This window comes from Alligator sinensis, unplaced genomic scaffold (assembly GCF_000455745.1).
Source record: "Alligator sinensis unplaced genomic scaffold, ASM45574v1 scaffold670_1, whole genome shotgun sequence".
In the NCBI taxonomy this organism is placed as follows: Eukaryota; Metazoa; Chordata; order Crocodylia; family Alligatoridae; genus Alligator; species Alligator sinensis.
In genome coordinates, this window is record NW_005842297.1 from 343,486 (window position 1) to 364,775 (window position 21,290).

The 21,290-nt window shown below is 39.6% G+C and overlaps 1 protein-coding gene across 1 annotated transcript in view; it reads left to right on the forward strand.

The window, feature by feature from the left end:
* The first annotated feature begins 1,932 nt into the window (after positions 1 to 1,932).
* The window catches only part of MAGI2 (membrane associated guanylate kinase, WW and PDZ domain containing 2), an 880,265-nt gene continuing 860,907 nt past the window's right edge, over positions 1,933 to 21,290 (forward strand). Inside the window, exon 1 of the mRNA XM_025209602.1 lies at positions 1,933 to 1,968. The gene's annotated coding sequence lies outside the window, so the exon portion shown is untranslated. The remainder of the gene's footprint in view (positions 1,969 to 21,290) is intronic.

The following is a 21,290-nucleotide window of genomic DNA, read 5'->3' on the forward strand; positions in this document are numbered from 1 at the left end:
TCTGCATCACTAGACATGTTCTGCTTATTTGACAAAGCAAGGAGAACAAGACCTCTACTCTTTATACCCAATCAAAAAGGACGGCTAGTTCCAATCAGTAGCAGATTGTGTTTCTCTGCAGTTTCTCTACAGTTTTTATTTCTCTGTAATCTCATAATAAATTAGCAGGAGTAGGGATGGTCTGGTTGTACACACAAAGCCTGTGACTATAAAGAGGGTTCAGTGGTGCCAAAGGACTGCAGTAAAGTAGCCCAGCTTGGATACCTGTAGAGCAGCACGCCTACTGTATGCACGTTCGGAGCAGCTGAGAAACTGGCACACAGGTACTTTTTGTCTCTTGTGACAATAGTTCTTACGGAAGACCGTTGCTCTCTGCCTTTGACTAGACCTGACAGAACTTATTTACAAGTTTTAAGTAGACGAGGTTCTTTGGGTAGATGTGATATCTTTTATCTGACCTACTAAATAGTTGGAAAAATTGTTCTTTGCAAGCTTTTGGGCACAAACACTCAAATTTTATACACTTACTGAAAGACCATTGTCTACCTCCATTCTGTATTGTGGGATTTGAACAACAAGGTTTTGAAGTTGGTGAAAAATACAAGCGTAGAAAGACTATTGACCTGTTATAAGTATAAACAATCGGTTGCTTTATGCTTGTACTGTACTGTTTTATAACTATTTGATGTTTACAGCGACTTTCAGTGTAATGGCTGTAAGTAGGCTGGTGGAGGATATTTATTCATGTCAGCAAGAAAATCTTTCTGAATTCAGAGTCAAAAATTAGGTGGTTAAATACAAATACCTTTTTTGCAAGATTTGGGGATAAGTATAAATGAGTTAGAAATCAATCTGATGCTACATCTTCCAAGTATATGCCACAGTGCAGTATGGTAATAATTTTCTATATTTTTCCTGTTTCAAGTAGAATTCTGGAGAAATGTACCTATTCATAGACTTTTGCCTATAGTTGCAAACCATTGTCTAATTTCACAGAGACAGAAGAAAAGTATTTCTAGACATGGTTTATTAATCAGAGTATATTTGAGTTATGTAGCTCTCTTAATAAAGGAATATGATGCACATAGTCACTAGCTGAGCATCACTTCAGTATGTGGGCTGATAAGGTAAGCTAGGCTGTTTTGGTTTAAAGTAATAGTAAAACTAGAAGAGACTGATTTCAACCTGAATTCCTCCTTGTACATTAAAGTTTGTAATTTTATTTTGAGATGCTATAGTACTACTATTGATTGCTTTCAATGGGAGGAAATGAAATGAGCATACTCTGATTGCTACTATATATTTTCCAGATATAAGGATAATTTTAAGAAAACATTATTGGTTATTCATTATGTATTGGTATTAGCATTACATATATTTGAGACTATTTGTTTTACATTTCATACTGACTGCATTTGGAATGAAAGCTTTTCACATTCCATACATGTATGTTTGGAAGAAAAACGTTATATCTTGATAAGCGAGCAAGCAATGCTTGTACAGTTATACAGAGTATAATTCACATTATCTCTATGTGCAGAGAAATGCTTGACATATGTCCATGATGCTTTTTTTCATGCAGGGTTTTTTTTTCCCTGTACTCTATAGATTTAACCAGATAGTTTCCATTAATCATGTTCATCCTTAAAAATAGTTGGTAATCAGCAGTTAACTGTATGTTTCTCTACTTAAAATCACTTCTTATGGCAGAAGCATCGAAGAAAGTGATCTGTCAAGTGGCAGAGCCTGCAAGTGACTAATTGATTCTGTGATAAGCAAGGGAACATTTCTTGAAAATCTGACTGGTTTTCCATTGTCTTTTATTCAGTGGATCTGTTGTTACTTTTACAGGAGGCATTGTTGATAAGGACCTTCGTCACTACCTCAACTTACGGTTTCAGAAAGGCTCAGTAGACCACGAACTCCAGCAGATCATACGAGACAATCTCTACCTCCGCACAGTACCATGTGAGTACGGTGAAGATTATCAGTCCTAACACTAATACAAGTAGTAATAATAATAATAATAAACTCATAGGTGCTTTTTCTGGATAAAGCTGTCATTTTTCAGACAACTGAGTGGTTCAATGTGTACCACTTTATTGTTTAGAGGCTACTCTGAATAATTCAGGGACAATTTCTGGTGCTGCTAGTTGTGCTAGAAGCTGTAACTCTGAGAGAGAGGGTATTTACAAGTACAGTTGGTTTTCTATGTAGTAGATTAAAAAATAGAAATAAAAATAATTTGATGGCTTTGCAGACTAGTTAGCTGTGTTTCTAAAACTTAGAACTTAATGCAATGGAGTCAGTATGGTTTTAATAATTTATGGAATGTAATGAAAGAGATAGAAAGGTAATATGAGGAAATATGCAAACTAAGGAATGATATGGTTTAATTTCACCAGGCTTGGGATCAAGTGTTTTAAATTGCCTGATGCTGCATTAAGTTATTTAAGTGGAATGTAAGTAAACTAGGCCTAGAACCTTTTGAAAGTATCTTTCTTATTTTTAGGGTAAAAGATATTAACTTATTTCTATGCTAGCCATATGAAGAGAAGTATGTGAAATACCTGATTAGCAGTGCCAAGAGTTTCAGAACAGACCTGTTTACTAACTGACAGTATATCAGTCAAAACTGATACCTTCCTCACAGCATAATCTCCTCTTGGTAAATGTAAACCAAGACTTCTGCTTTTAGTGAAGAAAGTACTCCTTGAACTTGCTGTTTTGACATGAGTAATGGTCAGAGGAAGATGGATTAGAGTAAGTCACTGGACTATTTATGTGGTGACAGGTGTGATGCACTTTGAAAGCTATGATGTTGTCAGTGTCCCTGTATGAATTTATCTTTCATGACATAAAAGAAAGAAGATCTGAAGCACTAAATAAATGGCTCAAGGATTTTACTTTTTTTATGTTGATGGTGACTAAATATTACTTACTTTTCAGGTGCTACTATTCCCTGGTAAACCAAGTAAGATTAAAGGGTGCTTATCTCTTATGTAGATAATCACAAACATTATTTTTATCTGAGATCTGTAATTAATTAGATTTGTTTTAAAGATTGTTATGGAAAGGTCAAAATAGAGGTGTAAGTATAAATGCTTTGACACCAGATCCTCACATGGTTCTGTTGTATTAGAAGGTACCCAGGAGTGTCTGGAAGGACCTTAACACTAGGATGCATTTATAGCACACATCTTTGATTTAGGACATCAACCAAACATGGAGAGTCTGCCACAGTTATATTTATCTCTGGAGATGCAAATAAAAAACTGCAGCTCTATGATTGATGTAAAACATTTGTCAGTCTCTGGTAGCTAGCATGCTATGGTTAGGCTTGGTGGGGGAAGAATATCTATGAGTAGCAAGTCATTGAATATTCATGCATTTCTTAAGCATAAATCATAAGTAAGTAGTGAGTAACTGAGACTTAGAGCTACATCATGCCCTCAGTTCATGCCTGTAATCGCCACTGACGTCATTGGAATCAATATGCACACATTTAAATCATAAGATGTATTCAAGAGTTGTTTAAATCAAGGAATTAATGAAAACAATAAAATACAGCATGTAATATTGTAGTTTATATGAGAAAAAAGCATTAACAACAAGGAGCAAATGTATCTGTGAGAAAAAGATAGGTGCAGCAGGACCATGAAGAAGGAAAGTATGCTCACAGGTTGGTTCCTAGAAAAGATAGAATTTGAATTGAAGTGAAATGAAGTGAAATGAAATGAACTAATGGTAAAAGGGATCACAAGAAACTGTTGTGGACCCAGTTGGATAGGATAAGAAGGCTGGCCAGGAAATATTTATACTGATAAGGAAGCTTGAAGATTCCTTGAACATCAATCAGAAGGGATTTCAATTACTTTGAAAGTGACATGGATGACAATTGTTGAATTACTAAGTGACTCGGCCTGTTCTTAGAGATAGCATAAGAACATTTTCCTATATGGTTGTCGGGTGGTAGAAAAAATTGGTTGTCTCATATTTTGTTCAGAATGTTCTTGGAAAAAAATATTCTCTAAATATGACAATTGTAGATTAAAGCAGTTAATAACAATGCATAAGTGATTGCACTGGATTAGTGTATTTGGATAAAAAAGCACATCTTAACATAGTAACATATAGCTAAAATTATGCTGTCTTGGAAAACAGGCTCTTTAAGTTTATCCCGTTATTCCTTAAATTTGTCGTAATTTAGTAGACTACATTAGAAATGTAGTTTTTATGCAGGTTTATTCTATCTGCAGTATTTGCATGAAAGTCTATTTAACCCTACTAGCATGCACTTGTAAACAGTGCAGGGTGAAATAGTTATACTCCTCAAGTATTTTCTTTTTTCTTTTATTGTGCCCTAGGGCCATGGTCTGATTTCAGGAGTGTTGATCCCCCACAAACCCCATTGACTTAAGTTGGTGTTTCAGACTATCGCATTTGTTAAAATCTATACTAAAGGGAAAAGTTATAGTTGACAGTACAAAACAACATATTTCTATAAAAAGTCAATAGAAGGTTTCACTAGTACCTGGTTAACTTATTGATAAGCTAAAGGATTGATAAATTGCTAAAGGATTTAGGAGAAACAGTAATTCTTACAGGAGCTGCACATACTTACTACAAATATTGCAACAAGACATCAAAACAGTAGGCAAAACATCCCACTCAGCAGGATGCCACACCAAACAGCAAGTTAAAAAAATACATAAGAGAACACAAGACTTATCTCTGAAGCACGTGTAGAGTCAAGGAAAAGTCAGAGTATTGGGTGTAACAAGTTGCAATCACACTGGAAAGTAGAAGGAACACAAATAACTGCCAGGAAGAATAGTAGTTACCAGCTATCCACCCAGGCACATAGACTCCCCATCCCCTTGGAGTGCTTCACCTCAGACAGCAATGGGCTGGGTAAGGGGTGACCCTTTTCATTTGCAAATACATATGAGTGAATACAATACTATGTACTGTAATCAATCTAAAGCCAATGTATTTTCCCCTTTACTATGGGCTATCCAAACCCTGGGAAAAAATTTGTTCCTTGTATGCAATTTCCACTGAAGTCAACAAACATTATTTCTGTGCAACAGAGTGCAATATTGAACCCCAGGCCTCTTTTCTTGATGTGCATTGCTTTTTCTGGGGCTGAAGGATGACTCCAGAGCAAAAGCAGTGAAGATTTGTACAGACATAACAACAAACCTGCAAACTAAAAGTCAGAGTACTAGACACCAGGCATACAGCTCTTCTCTTACTGGGATGAATGAAGATGCCATTACACAAGTAAGAAACGAGGGGCCAGATCTTTAGCTGCTGAAATCAGGAGAGGCCTGTTGAAGTCTGTGGACCTCAGCCCATTTAAAGACACTGAGTTTGTCCCACTGAATAATTCACCTGACCCCAGCGCTCTTTCCTGCCCAGGGCATGGGGTCAGACTTGGTGACTACCAAGGTCCTTTCAGACCCTAAACATCTATGAAATCTATTAATTATATTTTCCCTTTTGTGGGTAAAGAGGCTGCAGAGGCAGAAATGTGAAAAAGTTAAAGGCGAAGGTTAAATAGTGGGTCAGATTTTTTTCCCTGAATGTAGGGATCACTGGTCTCAATAAGCACAGGCATAAGTGAACAAAAAGAACTGAAAAGCAAGGTTTACTTGTGGAGCAGTAAACAGGCTTCTTCAGGCCTTTAGTCTCCATGACCTAACTATGTAAGGGACCATTTTATAATTTACAACTTCTGTCATCTCCTGTTAGGGAGCATCAGTAAGTTATAGCTTATATCACTACAGACTGGGGGGACCAAACACCGCTTCCATTTTTTTTTTCATGTATTTTTGGCCTTACCAGTATAGTTTTACACCCAATGAGAGTTGGCTGTCTGGTCCAGTGGGCCAGATGCTACCCTCAGTAAGTGGATGCAAGTACTGCTGACATCCAAAATAGATTTTTACTCCATCACCAACAAGTTGTACATACACACACAGCACAACACACACCCAGCAGAGTGAAATGTAGGACTGTATTTGTAAGTTTTTTGAAAAGGAACTGAGCTTAACTAGCTCTGCTCCCAGAGCTAGTGACAGCATTGATGAAACCAAGGGGCAAACAAGAAAATGAAGAACATTCATTTATTAATTTGAAGCTGTATTGGAAAAGAGATAAAATATCAACAGACAAGATCAACATGTTGAAACTTTTAAAAGCTGGATAATTACAAGTAATAGGGAATAAAATAAACCATAATTAAAGCAGGGTTGATGGTGGCCTTGGTACAGTTTCCTGAATACTAGCAATAGAGTAAATTTCTTACTCCTAGTATTGCAAGGACCAAATTTGGGAGACTTAACCCTGCAAAGGTGAATCAAGGGTGGAGCAAGATTGTTGGTTAAAATCAGGCTGACCAGCAATGGAAACTCCACAACACAGCTGGCTGGACACCTAGTCTGAATTTTGCTAGTATATTTGATGCGGACAAGGTTGAGAGTGAAACATAGAAGAGGGTTTATTGAACACCAGGGAATAAAGGGAAGAGAAAATAAGATGATGATAACAATAACAAGGTATGGAAGAAACCACTTGAAACGCACACAGTAATACAAAACAAGGTGATACTTCACCAAATGTAACACAGAAGACCACAGCGAGCAGCAAAACTGTAATCAACTGGAATCCAAATCCAGAACAACAAGTTAAGTCAAACAGTGACAATCTAAGGTCAGAACTGAGCAGAATGGAAGTCAAATTGAGTAGAATATCCAATTAGACAGGAGGTCGCCCCTGGAACAGGGTGTTTGCAGTAGTATCACTGCTTAGCCCTCCACAAGGAGCTTTAAATACCACTCACACCACACAGGTCCAGATTACAAAGTATAGCAATCCACAGACACCAAGCAGTGGAGACACACATCACCAAAGACTCGAATACACTCCAAACACAAGCCCACGTGCGCTCACACTCATTCGCAGTGCTTCAGACGATGGGCTTTTATTCCCAAAAATCAGAGCAGTGTCTGTTATCTAATCATTCTGGGTAAAGGCCTGTCAATCACTGTCTGTCAAAAATTTATCAATCACCTTCACTCACACTTGATACATTCACCTGTCGATTACATCAGTCATTCACCTTTACGTAGAACAAACAACCGCATGTTCCTGCCAGGCGTTTTGTGACATGTCGTGAATGTGCATGCCCAACTCTGCTAACTGAGGCAACAACTCAAAAAGCCAGATCTTTCCAGAGTCTTTTCTGCTTAGTGTCTCCTATGCATGCTTGTAATTTTAACCATTACATTTTCTGTTAACTGTTTACAAGTTGGGACCAAAACAGCTCTGGCTAGTATGGCATTTATTATAGAACGTGCATTCTCCATGTAAATTTATGGAAAGGACTTTCTCAGAAGGAAGGTGAGGAGCAGTAGGCAAACAGTTATTGTAGTCTATTTGAAAATGTCCTCATAGACACAGGAGAAGCATAGTAAGAAGTGTTTCTTGCTAAACATAGAAAAGTTTTACAGGAAGCACTTCTCCCTCCTGCCCATTCTCCTCCTTCCCTGAACACCCAGGACCAAATTATTTGGTCTTAATTGTAGCTAGAGTGGATAGCCATGTTCAAAGGAGTCCAGAAGAATATGTAGGAAAAGGATCTGCAATAGCGACCCTATTTAGACAGGAGAAGCAAGGGAAGAAGAATTGTAGCAGGAGTAGATGAAGGCTAATGATTACCTTCCAAGTACAATAGGCTAGCAGCATTAGTCATGTTGAACCGTATGCTTCATAGGCCCAGTAGTCAAAATGAAGTTACCACATGCACACAGCATTAGAGTGGAACTCTAGAGATTGATTAGATTGACTATTACCATGTGCACAGTGCCTAGTGCACTAAGGCCCGAAAGTGGGAGTTGTAGACCTCTTACAAAATAGCTTTGGGGTTAGCACACTTGCCTGGCAAGTGGGAGTCCACAGTTTAATTTTCACTTCAAAGGGAGAAGGTTTGAGCTTGCATCTTTTACTCCCTAGGAAAATGTCCTGACTGGGGAGCAGGGACCCAACTCCTCTCCTCTTGCCCACTAAGGGAAGTAATCTTTTCCATGGGCTAAGGAGTCATGATCTCATTCTGGTCCCATGACACATGCATCTCTTTTTACACAATGTCCCAGCTTCAACAGAACAATACTTTCGGTGAATGGCTCAATCTGAAGCTTCTCTCTAACCTGGTAGTTAAGGCACTTTCTGTGAAATGTTGAGATGTGGGTTTGAGCTTCTTAATGCTGAGGAGCAAATTGATCCCTTGTCCACATTGTCTCTCACTCCTGGGCAACTGCTCTGATTACTAGGCTGTTAGGGAAAAGGTGACACTGACAACCACCAGCAGTTGTGTTGGAGAAAAAGACTGAGCCAGTCAGTTGCGTGCAGTGGAACAATGCACCTTGCCTAGACATGGGCTTCAGGCTATGAAACCCAATATTGCATAGGTCCCTAACTCGGGCCTCTACAGAGGTGCCCAAGTCTGGGAGAAAACTTAGTGTTTTTAGATGTACCCTTTCTTTAGCATGTCCCATTGGCTGGTTCAAAAGTCCCCTGATTCAGTATGCAAAATATTATGGATCCCAGTCCTAGGCACTTAAGGGAATTGGGAACTTAGTAGGCCTGTATGAAGCAGATAGTATTCGCTTTGAATTCGGATTCAGTCAGTTTGGGGGACAGTTGTTCAATTTGGTGATTCAAATCGCTGTCCCAAATAGATTTGACCAAATCTGATTCAGAAATTCAGCTGCCACCAAATTGGCCAAGTCTCCAAATCAAACAGCCCCATCCCCGCCTGCTCTCCCAGCTCCATCAATGGCTACCTCGCCCGACCCTAGCATCCTGGCTCTTTAAAAAGAACAGCCTGTACTCACCAGCTCCTTCCAGGTAGGAGGGCGATCCCCACTGCTCCGTGTTGCATGGGATGGGGAGCTCTGCCATGAGCCCCATCCCCCCCCACTCTCCCAGCCCCATCAATGGCTGGCCCACCCAGCTCCAGTCCCGGCACTTTTTTATTTATTTTTAAAGGCCCACACTCACCGGCTCCTGCCAGGCAGGGGCACAATCCCTGCTGCCCCCCACTGCCCCGCACTCCATGGAGGGGCTCTGCCACAAGCCCCCAGAAGCACTGATGGCCAATGAGTGCAGGACTTTTTTATTAATTTTTTTATTTTTTTGAGGAGCTGGGACACTGGGGCTGGGCAGGGCAGCCATTAACGGGGCTGGGAGAGTGGTCGGGGGTGCTCAGGGGGGTTAGGGGAGCAGGCAGAGGAGGGGGCCTGGTGGAGGTCTCCCCATGGTCCACCCTCCTCCTTCAGCCCACCCCCCTCACCCCCTACTTACTGGCACGGAGTCCATGTCCAGTTCCCTGCAGCAGTGAGCAGGGACTCCCCAAATTTCCGCAGCTCTCTGAATCTTTTCTGAATCGATTTGGGGAGCTTCAAATTGATTTGGACCTTTTTATTGGTTTCCCCATTTGATTCAGATTCGGAGATTTGGCCACCGAATTGGGCCAAATCTCCTCCGAATCAAATCACCACCTGAAACTTCGCATAGCCCTAGAACTAAGGTGCCTACCTGGGGCTTTAGTATTCCCATCAAGCCAGCTAAATGCTCAGCATTGCAACACCTAAATCTATTTTTATTTGTTAGTTTTTCTTTTGGATCTGGCCCTTAATAATTATAATTATATTATAATATATAAAATATTATAATTATGGTACTTTCTTCCTATTCCTGGTTTGTTCCTTTATCTTCATCTACTGTGTTTCATCATCTATCTAGATTCTTGTTGTTTTATTATATTCAGGGCAGATTTTCAAGAAACCTTAGCTTCAATATATGCAACTAAAGAGGAACCATATTTTCTAACATGTTCTGCTTTGCTCTCCTCCAATGGGAGTATGATCTTCTGAAATTCTTCTGTGGGTACCATAGTATCCCAATACCTGGCTGAAGCCTATTGGTGCTAGCCAAGTGTAACAGATTATTTTTGACAATGATGCTAATGATAACTGCGTCTGATGGTGATAAGACAGCTACTACTAAAGGGAAAACTAGCTATATCATCTACTTGGGCAAACATCCAAATATCCTAACAGAATGTAGAATGAAAAGGGGATTATTATACTTGTAAATGATAAATAAGAATGAAGGTTGAGAATGAAGATGCGCTGAAACTAGAGACTCTGTGCATGCAGAGATATCAGGATGCTCATAAAATATTTGGGATTTGTAATCTACAGTAAAAAGGGCCAGATACTGGCAGTTAAAACCTGCCAGTTTGATGTCATCTGGCACTATTGTTAGGATAAAATAACCTGGTGCTTACCACACAAAACCAGCAGAGAAAAGTCCATATCAGTGAAAATCACAGCGACTGGATTTAATGAATGTTTTATTCTTGCACACAAAAGTGTTAGTTATTGCTCTGACTTGACTTTGATGGCTCAGAATAAATCAATGCAGGACCCTTGGGGAATGTTCTTGTTGTTGTGTATCTAATGGAGCACACCTCAGAGTTGAAAATCAGTGTACTTACAGTTGAGTCACTGGCAGCTGTGTTCAACCTTGATGTATCTTGAGCAAGATAAAAACCAATCATGGGGAAAGTGTTGTCAGTAATAGTAACGAAACAAAATCTTGCATACCTTACAATGGCTCTTAAAAAAAAAAACCCAGCTGAAATCAACACGTATTAAAATGGTTTTAGAAAATTGGGGAGAGATGGGGTACAAACACTGTACTGCTAGTATATCTTTCTTTTAAAGCATAAGATGTTACATTAAAACAAGTAGTACTCAGGGAAAGGAAATGGTATGGGACTGGAGCATGGTGTGTTACCTTTATAACAGAAGTATTAGAATGCAATCTAGTGTATGAATTTGGTAGCCATGTTGGTCTGAGACAAAAAGAAATGCAAAAATCTAGAACTCTTGGATTTTCTCTTGGTTCAGAGACAATACCTTGTATTAGACCAACTGAAAAAACCGCAAAAAAAAAAAAAAAATTCTGTCCAGACATGGTCAGAAAGAAGTAAGGTGAAGATGATATGGGGTTTGGATAGCCTCTGCAGTTGCTCTTGTGTACTGCCACTCTGCTGCTTTTCTACCCTGTACTACAAGTACTGGACAAAGAAGCATTGTGACCATCCTCTATTTTGCTACTCGCAGCCCCTCATTCTCTTGACTTCCTGCTTCTCTTCCTTTGACCAACACTGTCTGATTCTTCTCTTTTTTCTTTTCCCTTCCTATCAACATGTCTATAATCACTAAGTCACTTGAATATCTTGATACCAGCATATGTCACTTGTGTTCTGACTAATATGTACCACTGTCCTCCAAGGACCTGATCCTTCATCATTGAGATCACTGGAAATTTTGATCTTTTACTTTCATTGGCACACAAGCAAGTCAAAAATCTCATAAATCCTGCCTTTGTTTAGTTGTTAGCCAGACAAAAGACACATCATGAGGCTTGCTTAAGTGCTGCACATATGTCTTTGTATGCAGTTGAGGGTATTAAGACCCACTCTAGCTGTCTGCATCTAACTTGCTATTACTATCTATGAGTATACAACCAGAAATTTGTCATAACATGAAAATGTATGGTAATATTAGAATTTGAGGTACAATATTTATGCTGGTTGCTCTGATGAATTATTTTACATGGATCTTTCTTTTCCCGTAAGATAAATGATGGGAGTATTCACCACCAACCACTTCGCAGTTTCTTGTGTAATATTTGTAACTTATCATTACTAACCTATCTTCTACATAGATCATTTCATGCTTGTAAGCAACTGAGAACAAGTGGATATTGAAAATTGGGGTCTAACTTAAAGAGCCTTTCTAAACTTGTAATATATAGTCTATAATTCAGAGGATATGAAATGAATAAAAGAATCTTGATGATATTACTGGTTACTGATTACCTGAAAACTATATGGAAACTTAGGGACAAGAACATAAATTGGATGAAGTGCCTGTATTTACAGAATCTGAACAGCTGGCAGTACAGGCCACAATTAACTTATTCTGAGTAAAGACTCCCAGATGTCCCAAATACAGATTGGGGCTTGAGAGCTTCTCTTTCCTAGTGATATACAGCCACATATTGCCAGCCCGAAGCACTAATCTGTAGCCCTCCATATGAACCCCATTCTGAAATAGGCTTAGGAATCATGACATTAAAAGAAAAACAAATATTTTTTTGTGTTATACTTGTTATATGGGTTTTTTTTCTACTTTTATCCATAGCCATAAGAGCTAGAGACATCTTTTGCCCCAAGAAAGCTGCGGTTATGAGATGTGTCACACAGCTACATGATTCTAGGAACCATGCCTTTAAAAAAAATCAATGCAAGTCTCCTGCAAAAAGTCAAAGCATGTGTAAGACTAGGCAGCTGAGAAAGTTAGAACTGTATGAACCGACACACCTCGGATATAAACAGGATGAAGATGCCGGCAGGATGTTCTGTGTTTGGAAGTGCGGGGGTTGCAACATGCTGCCTGTCTTATTGTGCCACGGCCCAGAACTGTTCACCTTCTGGGCAAACTGCAAAGGCCGTCTTTCTCTTCTCGTATAAACATGTTGAAGATGGAGTGAGATGAGGTAGCTACATCTGTGGATGGCTCTGTGTTTGGTGATGATAGCTTGTAGGACATATGCCAAGAGCACAGGCTGGGACACCACTAGGTACATTTTAAGCATTCCAAATAGTGACGTTACTTGGCTAGGAATGGTTTAAAAGTAAAGCCTCACATTTCATACCCAGACACCTAAAATTTAACTATTTAGATTCCCCTAAGTTAAAGGTTATTGTAATCTAGGAATTCTGATTTGAAATTGCATCAGTATATTTTGTTTTGCTTCTGCTTTTGTTTTCATTTTCCGCTTCTAAGGGTATTGGTAATCACAGCAAATCAAATTTGTTGTTGGAAGGAGAGTGAAAATGATCTCCTTGTGGTAAAATGATCACTAAAAACTAGTCAAGGGAACTTCACATAGTACCCAAATTGGGTAGGTATTCATGAATGTGCATGCTTTTCCAAATCCAAGCTGAGCCATTGACCCCCATCTTCAATTTTTCTAAACTCTCAACTTCCTCATGTCTACCTCTGAAATGTGTCCATAGCTCACTACTGATTTCCTTCTCATAAAATCCTAAATATACTCCTGGCTCCTTCCCTGCCCTGTAAGACTCCACACCCCTAGCTATTCTTTTCCATTAATAGTGTCCCAGGTGGGTTCCAATAATACCCAGTTTATATCTTGCACTATGCTAGTACTTTCTTTTGCCTCTGAGATGCTTGGCGCCCCCCTGAGATGCACTGGAGCATGTTACATCCTTCATTCCTCCCCTCCCTCCTGAGAAAAATGGGTCTCATGGCAAAAGAGAGAATTTCAAACTCTCTCTGTGCATGACAGGCCAGAAACTAGAGGATAACTTGAAATGAAAATTTTAAATAGAAAAGCAGTGCCTGCAGAAAGTAGAGGATACTGAATCCAAAAGCAGTGTTTTTTTTAAAAACCTGCAGAGTAAACAAAGTTTTAGTTCATCTAATGAGAGCTGGCTTAGTCTAGAGCCCATTGCTGAAAAAATAATTATGATGAAGAAACTTTCTTTCTGTCTCCTTTCACCCTAATGGCACTGCACTTGCATGTCCTAATTCTTGTATCCCACAATCATTTGTTTGTCATGGCTTCCGAGCTTATGTCATTCCCAGTTCCACACATTTTTTTAGAGGGTTTTTTTTCCTCTTCCATTATCAATCCTCCATCATTACCCAACAATCCACAGTAACAGTCATTCACATACACTTCTCTGACTTCCTTTTGGTTTATTTGCTTCCATTCAGATTAATTGTCAATTTATTTAAATTACTCTGAATAGCAAAATGTTCTCGTTGTGGAACAGGTGGAAAAATTGCAGATGTTCCAGCCTATACTTCAAACAAAAATAAAGGGCTGAATTCAAATCACTACTAGTTGTGAAGAATGCCAACTATTTCAGTCATAATCCAGACTCTCTATAAAGGCCCAGTTCAAGATGTCATTAGTTTCAAGAACTCCAATGAAAGTTCTTATATTCGGAGTCTTATAGGGATGTAAAATTACAAAGGTATGCAAACTTTGAAAAATATGTAACTTTTCTAGTGGAAGGTATTGCTTCTATATCAAAATATGTATTAAGTATTCTAGTATATCTGGTTCGGGCTCCCCCTGCACCAGCAATAACACATGATGGGGTCTAACGCGTGATCCCACAATCATGCCCCCTGCCATGCACATGTGGCATGGCAGGAGGTGTGATTGTGTGAATCGCACATTAGATCCCATTGTGCCTGCACCTGCATGTGTAGAGGGCCTCAGTTACAGTGGGTAAGGAGGCCAGGCTACCCCAGGCTTTTATGGCTGAATAATTTGCTTTTCCCTCAGACATCAAAAACTGATTTTTTTTTTAAAGGATGGCAGAAGCACTCCATGCACCAGTATGACAGGTATTTTAAAGCTTTATGGGCATGCTTTTTGACTCTTCTAATTATATTAGGGCTTTTGGCAAAGGATTAAAATTGCGCTAATTGGAATGTCGGTACTGGTGCTGTGAAAAATATGTTTTATTATTCCTCATTAAGCCCATGAACCTACATCTTACCAACATCAGTATGTAATCATTCCTGTTTTCTTGATATGAACAATTTCAGATGATTTAAAGAATGTTAAACAGAAGTTCGTTAATTTTATTTCACAGTTTTATCTCATCAGGAAGCATAAATGCTGTAATGCAGAAGACGATGGCTCTCCATTATAGCTTTTTCACGTGAAAATAAAACATATAGAAGTCATTTTCTAAAAAATACTTTTGAACTAGCAGCAACAAAGCAAATCTTAACTAAAAGAAATGATGTGAATATATTATTAAAGCACGGATGGTACCATAGTATATTAATAAAAGGTTGAAAGCATTCAAATGCTTTCCCTGAGTTGAATTGGCCCATCATGTTCGATTAGTAGCTAACACCAACCAAGGTACCATTGTGAATAAACTGGCAGCATTGTTGTTAGTGTAACACCCTTTTGGTTATGGGTATAGCTTATACTGTCAAGTTGTCATGAATCTGCAGTGAGCTGAATAGGATATAAATGATCACAGATCTAGCACTGCTTTCCACACGTACTTCAGATTCTCATTTACACTAAAGCCCCTTTTCACCTCTGGAGCAGGGAAAAAGATCTTTAGGTTAGACTCACAAAGCTCTTAAACAGTCTTTATATACCTAAGTCCAAACTTACAGTCCATTCAGCTGCTGCCTAAATTGATAGGTACTTGACATCACTAGGGGTTTACGTTTGTCAGCACACTTCCCTGTGTACCTAAACTTCTGATTCTAGGCATGTGCAGAAGTGTCTTGGCTTTGACAGCATTAAAAAGCTTGACACTGTCTCAGCTCCATTAGGACCATAAAATAGGTGGAGGAAGGCTCATGTACCGCAAGGAACTGGTCCAATATTAAGAGATGTATTAATAATAGGTTGAATGCATTCAGAGGCTCAATTGCATTATCCCACATCTACAGGACCAGGCTTTTTACAAAACATGGCTTTAGCCACTACTTCTGTTGAAAAATATGGCTGGCAGAAAGGGGCAGAACTGAAAAAATACCCCTATCATCAGTGTTTCTATATAGGTTAAGTCTAAGATCTGACCCCTTCTCCCACCCCCTCCCCCCCATTTCTGCATGCTGGCTGGTTTAGATCCAGTTCTCAGATACATAACTTTGCCCATGCATTGTATAAGGAACAGTAGTAGGGTGCAAGGTTTTTTCATTATCAGGGCTTTGCATTCTATTCTGGGGAATGGGAGCAGGATCCTAAAAGTTACACAAAACAGTGCTCAGTATTGAAACATCTAAGCACTTTTGGGGCTCTAGCCTTTGGTGTAAATGGGACTCCAGTACAGAGATGTACTCCCCCCCTCCCCCCAGTGTTTTACTGTGCCTTTCTTTTTAATTATAGGGTAAAAATGAAGATCAGTTTCTTTTCTGATAAATGGAAGAAGGGAATGTTTTAAGAGGGAACTCTGAAGTGATGCTTTCTGTATGTTTAGGGCTTGATTCAAAGCCCCTTTAAATCAATGGGAAAATTACCATTGATTTCCAGGAGCTTTGCAACAGTCTCCTACTGTGTGTTATAGAGAGAGAGGTCAGCAATAATGTGTGTTTCTACTTTACTCTTATTTTATTCCTTATTCACTCTTTCTGTATTCTGCAAAAATGAATGAAAGATTTTAATAGTTCTTTCAGTCTTTACAGATCGGCAGAAGATCTGAAATCAACTGTGTATTTCTGCACTGCATTTAGGCACATGTGTAATGCTTTGCTGAATCTGGATCTTGGTCATTGAAACAGAATAAAGTAGTTCTTAATTTTTCTTAGCAAAACTGTCACAAAGATTACACTTTCTGACACTGTAGTGTTCCTAACTGTGCAATACAGTAAGTTTAGTATTTTCATACCTGTTCATACTGATAAATGAAGACAGAGGCCACATGCCTTTCAGAGGTCACACAAAAGTGGTAGAGAATCTGGATATCCCCCCTTTCATTGCTCCAGCAAGGCAATACTTCTTCCTCTTTTCTTTTTCAGTTTTTGATGATTTATCTATGGGCCAGTCTATCTGTGCAGCTATTCAAAGTGACAGGAAATAATGTAGGACTATAGACAAGAGGATCTTGTGCTATAAGCAGAGCTAGCCATGCCCCAAAAGCAGGCATACTTCACTTACATCCTGGTCCCTCCTGAGGCACAATGCTTCCAAAAATTCCCATTGTCCAATGACTTAGATACATTTGAGCCCCACGTCTGTAGAGAATCTCTCTATTAGGTGGTTTCTTTGATAAAAGTTCTTTAGTAATCTTTAGACTTCTTTAAGGCTTAAAAGAAAAGAGACTATTTCTAGAAGATGTAATTTATATTAGGATTTTTTCCTTCCATCCACCCTCATCTTCTACTGAATGTGAAAGACTTGAGCAATAGTAATAAACATTAAAAAAGTTAGTTCATTTCACTAACGTAATAAAAAAGAGCAGTGAATAAAGATTAAAGCTTTTCTTTTTAAAAGGCTTCAGATTTACATCCTCCCTTCTTCAAGAGAAAATTTTAAAAAGCCAAATGTAAAAAAAAAAAGGAAGAAAAGACAAAGTCCAAGCATTTGTTACAAAACTATCAGCTTCTTTGCTTCTGTTTCATGTTTCACACAGTGGAATGGCCTAAAATGCATATGGGCTCTGGGTAAAACTCAGATTCAGCTTTGTTCTTTCTCCTATAGGCTTCTACAAACCTAGTAAGTGATACCATTTTTCAATTAGGGCTACATGCTGTGAACAGATAGCAAAGATATGGACACTTCCACAGTATTGTAGCATTAAGATATATTCTTTTGCTGCATTAGTGTAAAGTAACAGTGATATCTAAAGTTAAAAGATTGCCTGAAATTCTGGAAATATGGGTGGTTTGTATTGAAGAAACATGAAATGCAAAGCCTCCCACCATGGTAATAATAAAGCTTAGAAAAAAGCTTATTTAAAAGTTAAACATTAATATACAGAAAATCTCACTGAAAAATAAAATTCATTTGTGCCACTTTCTTTAAAAAAAAAAAAAAAATCCTAACAGCTCATTAGTCATTGCAACTTTTGTAGCGTGGTTCGCACTGCACTGGAAAACATGGAGTTTACGGAGGACATTTGGTAGATGCATGCTGAGAAAGGATGTGATCCTGCTCTCACTGAAGCCACTAAAAAAACTCTTGTTGCCTTCAGTGACAGCTAAGTTGCATTTAGGTTGTCCTAAATTTAAGATTTTCTGTGTGGTGGAGACTCAGTTTTCCATATGGAAAGTATTATTTCATTCTGCTGCAGACATTTTCACATGATCAGCAACTAATGAAGTCTGTTTTCTCAAGGTTTGTCTTATCTTGTCTTCTTTCTCTCTCCTTCTCTTTCTTTTTAATGGGGTGGTCTGAAAAGCAGATGGGTTTGAGGTGAAACACAAATTCTGTTTTGCCCTTTTTCCTGTAGCCCATTACATACCTTGTAAATGATATTTTTCAGTTAAGGCCACATGCAGCAAACAGACTGAGCAGCTATCAACATTGCAGTCACTTGTGTAAATGTGTATACTAGTGGTTTTCAACCTTTTTTCATTTGCAGGCCCCTAAAAATGTTTGTTTGGAAGTATGGAACCTTTTGGAAATCTCAAATAGAGGTGTGGACCCCTTTGAATTGTGGGTTGTAGCCCACAGCTTGAAAACCACTGGTATAGAGGCACCTAAGTTTGATTTAAACTAGGTAGTCCAGATACTGTTAGCTGCATTACTGAGGCAGGCTGTACTGCAAAACCTTCCCAGGAAACTGAGTAAATACTGAGCTGTCCTGAGCTCCATGCTACTGTAGCTTGACTACTAGAAGTACCTGAGCTAAGTGATTGGAGTTGTCAATGCTGCAGTCACTTCAGGCAGTGGAAACTAAAGTGTGGAGACTGAAACTGGTTTAGAAGTTGATCACTGTGTGTAGGGTAATGAGATTTCCCAGGATGCTCCTCCCTTTCTTTCCCTTCCCTCCCCACTGCTTTCCAGCATGCTGAACTTGTCTCCAAGCTCTGATCTCAGCTGAGTGTGTCAGAGAGCTGTGTGAGTGTGTATTCATTTATGCATGGGCAGTGTTTGGGGGAGGATGTGGCGTGCTGCAAAATGTGGTGTGGGTGGGTGTGAGAGAGAGGGTCCTTTTTCACCAGGACAATCTTGTTTCAAACTCCTGTCATCAGCTCTCTGTTTAAATCAGGACAAATGTGTTTATTTGACCAAACCAATGGTATGCCTGGGACAGGTCTTTACAATGGGACCTGCCCTGCAAAAATGGGACAGAAATAGAGGTCCTAACCCTATCTGAGAAGTCCTGTTGACTTCACATCCACTTCAATACAAACACTATATGTTTGTGCCCATAATTTCTAGGTGCCAGCTTCTACTTTGAATGAAAACATGATTTTAATGGAGTCTTACCAAAATAAACTATCAGCACTTCTCTGTCAGTGGATATGTCGTGCCTGCATTCTGACTTGGGTACTGGGTCTGATGCATCTCTCAGCCTTGACCAAGGCTTTGAAAAACTTGAAGGCTGGGGATTTAGAGGTAAAACCACACATGCAGTTTTTTGGAGGGTGTGAGGTCAAGAGAAGGAGATACCAGATGAAATCCTGGTTCCCTTGACATCAACACCAAAACTTCTACTGGCTCCAGAAAGACCAAGCTATCCCCTTCTCCCCGTCTCCTCTGAGCAATTTATGAAAATGTGAAAGATGTACAAGCATACCAACTGATTTCAATTAACTACTTGCATCCATAAGCTGTAGTATGTACCTAAGAGTTTGTAGGGTCAGAATCCAGTTTTCCAGAAATGTGTTGGAGTCATGTATTACAAGGCCAGAATGGACCATGTGATAACCTAGTCTGACTTCCTATATAATACAGGCCATAGGGTTCCTAGAATTATTTTTGTGTTTGAAATAGTGCATGCTTTTTTAGGAAAAAAAATCAGTTATGATTTAAAATTTTCAAATAATGGTGAATCTACTTAACCCATGGTTAAGTGGTTCCAGTGCTTAATTATCCACACTGTTGAAATGAGGTACAAATTTGCTGAGTCTACCTTTTGTTGGGCTACAGTTTCCAGCCATTGGATATTGTTATGCCTTTGTTCACAGGATTGTAGAGTCCTCTGTGCATACTTATAGGATACAGTGATATAAAAGGTGAGTTTGAAAAAGGAAAATAGGTTATTGGAAACTGATTTGTAACTAATGGCAGACCCATGTGCCTGGCAGACTGGTACTTTGATTTTTATGGTTCTTATGTTCAGCTTTAAAAAAATGATTTATTGGGAACTTTTTATCCTTGAGGAATGTACATTCTTTGCAAATGACTGGTAATATATAAATATTTGTGTTTCATTTCATAAAACCTTTTTTGGGTTTCATGGTTTTACTGTTTTTCCGTGCACCAGTAAGATTTTCCAAAATGAGGAAAATCAGCCAACATACCCTAAGGGGCCATGACCCCAGGGGGAGGGGAGTTCAGGAAGAGTGGTTGCTCCACAAGGGAGCGATCCTCAATGCACAAGCTAATTCTATTCCATCTCGGAGAAAAGGCAGCAAGAGGGCGCAGCAGCCCCCCTTGCTCTCCAGGGATCTAGCAGACTTCCTGAGGCTAAAAAGAAAGACCTACAAAGAATGGAAGATGGGATTCACCTCCAAGGAGGAATATTCTGCACTCTCCAGTCCTACAGGGAGCAAACTGGGAAAGCCAAGGCTGCAAGTGAACTCCAGCTAGCTTCGAGTATCAAGGACAATAAAAAGTCCTTTTTCAGATATGTGGGGAGCCGGAGGAAAAGCAAGGGCAACAATGGACCCCTGCTGAATCAGAAGGGACAACGACAACTGACACCCAGGAAAAAGCCAAACTATTAAATGGGTAGTTTGCATTGGACTTTCATCAGTCATATGGGATGCCCACGCCCACTACAGGACAGGGAGGTCTGGGTGAGGGAGATCCCTTGCCCTCCATCAATGCTGACCTTGTGAAGGAACACCTTGAGAGGCTGGACACCCTCAGGTCAGCTGGCCCTGACAATCTATACCCCAGGGTACTCAAGGAGCTGGCGAGCATCATAGATAGCCCTGCCCCTGGCACAGATCTTCAAGAACTCCTGGTGCTCTGGTGAAGTGCCTGAAGACTGGAAGAAGGCCAATGTGGTACCTATCTTCAAGAAAGGGAGGAAAGTGAATCTGGAAAACTATAGGCCCATCAGCTTGACCTCTATCCTGGGGAAGGTCTTAGAAAAGTTTATTAAAGATGACATCCTTAATGGAATGGCTGACGCCAACATCCCAAGGGATAACCAGCATGGGTTTGTTGCGAGTAGGTCTTGCTTGACCAATCTCATTTCCTTTTATGACCAGGTGACCCATCACCTGGACAAGGGAGAAGAGATTGATGTCATATATCTTGACTTCAAAAAAGCCTTTAATCTGGTATCCCATGATCACATCTTGGCGAAACTGGCCAATTGTGGCCTTGGGTCCACCACGATCCGCTGGCTGGGAAATTGGCTCCGTGGTCGGACCCAGAGGGTTGTGATTGACAGAAGTCAATTGTCATGTTGCCCTTTGACCAGTGGGGTCCCCCAAGGCTCTGTCCTTGGACCC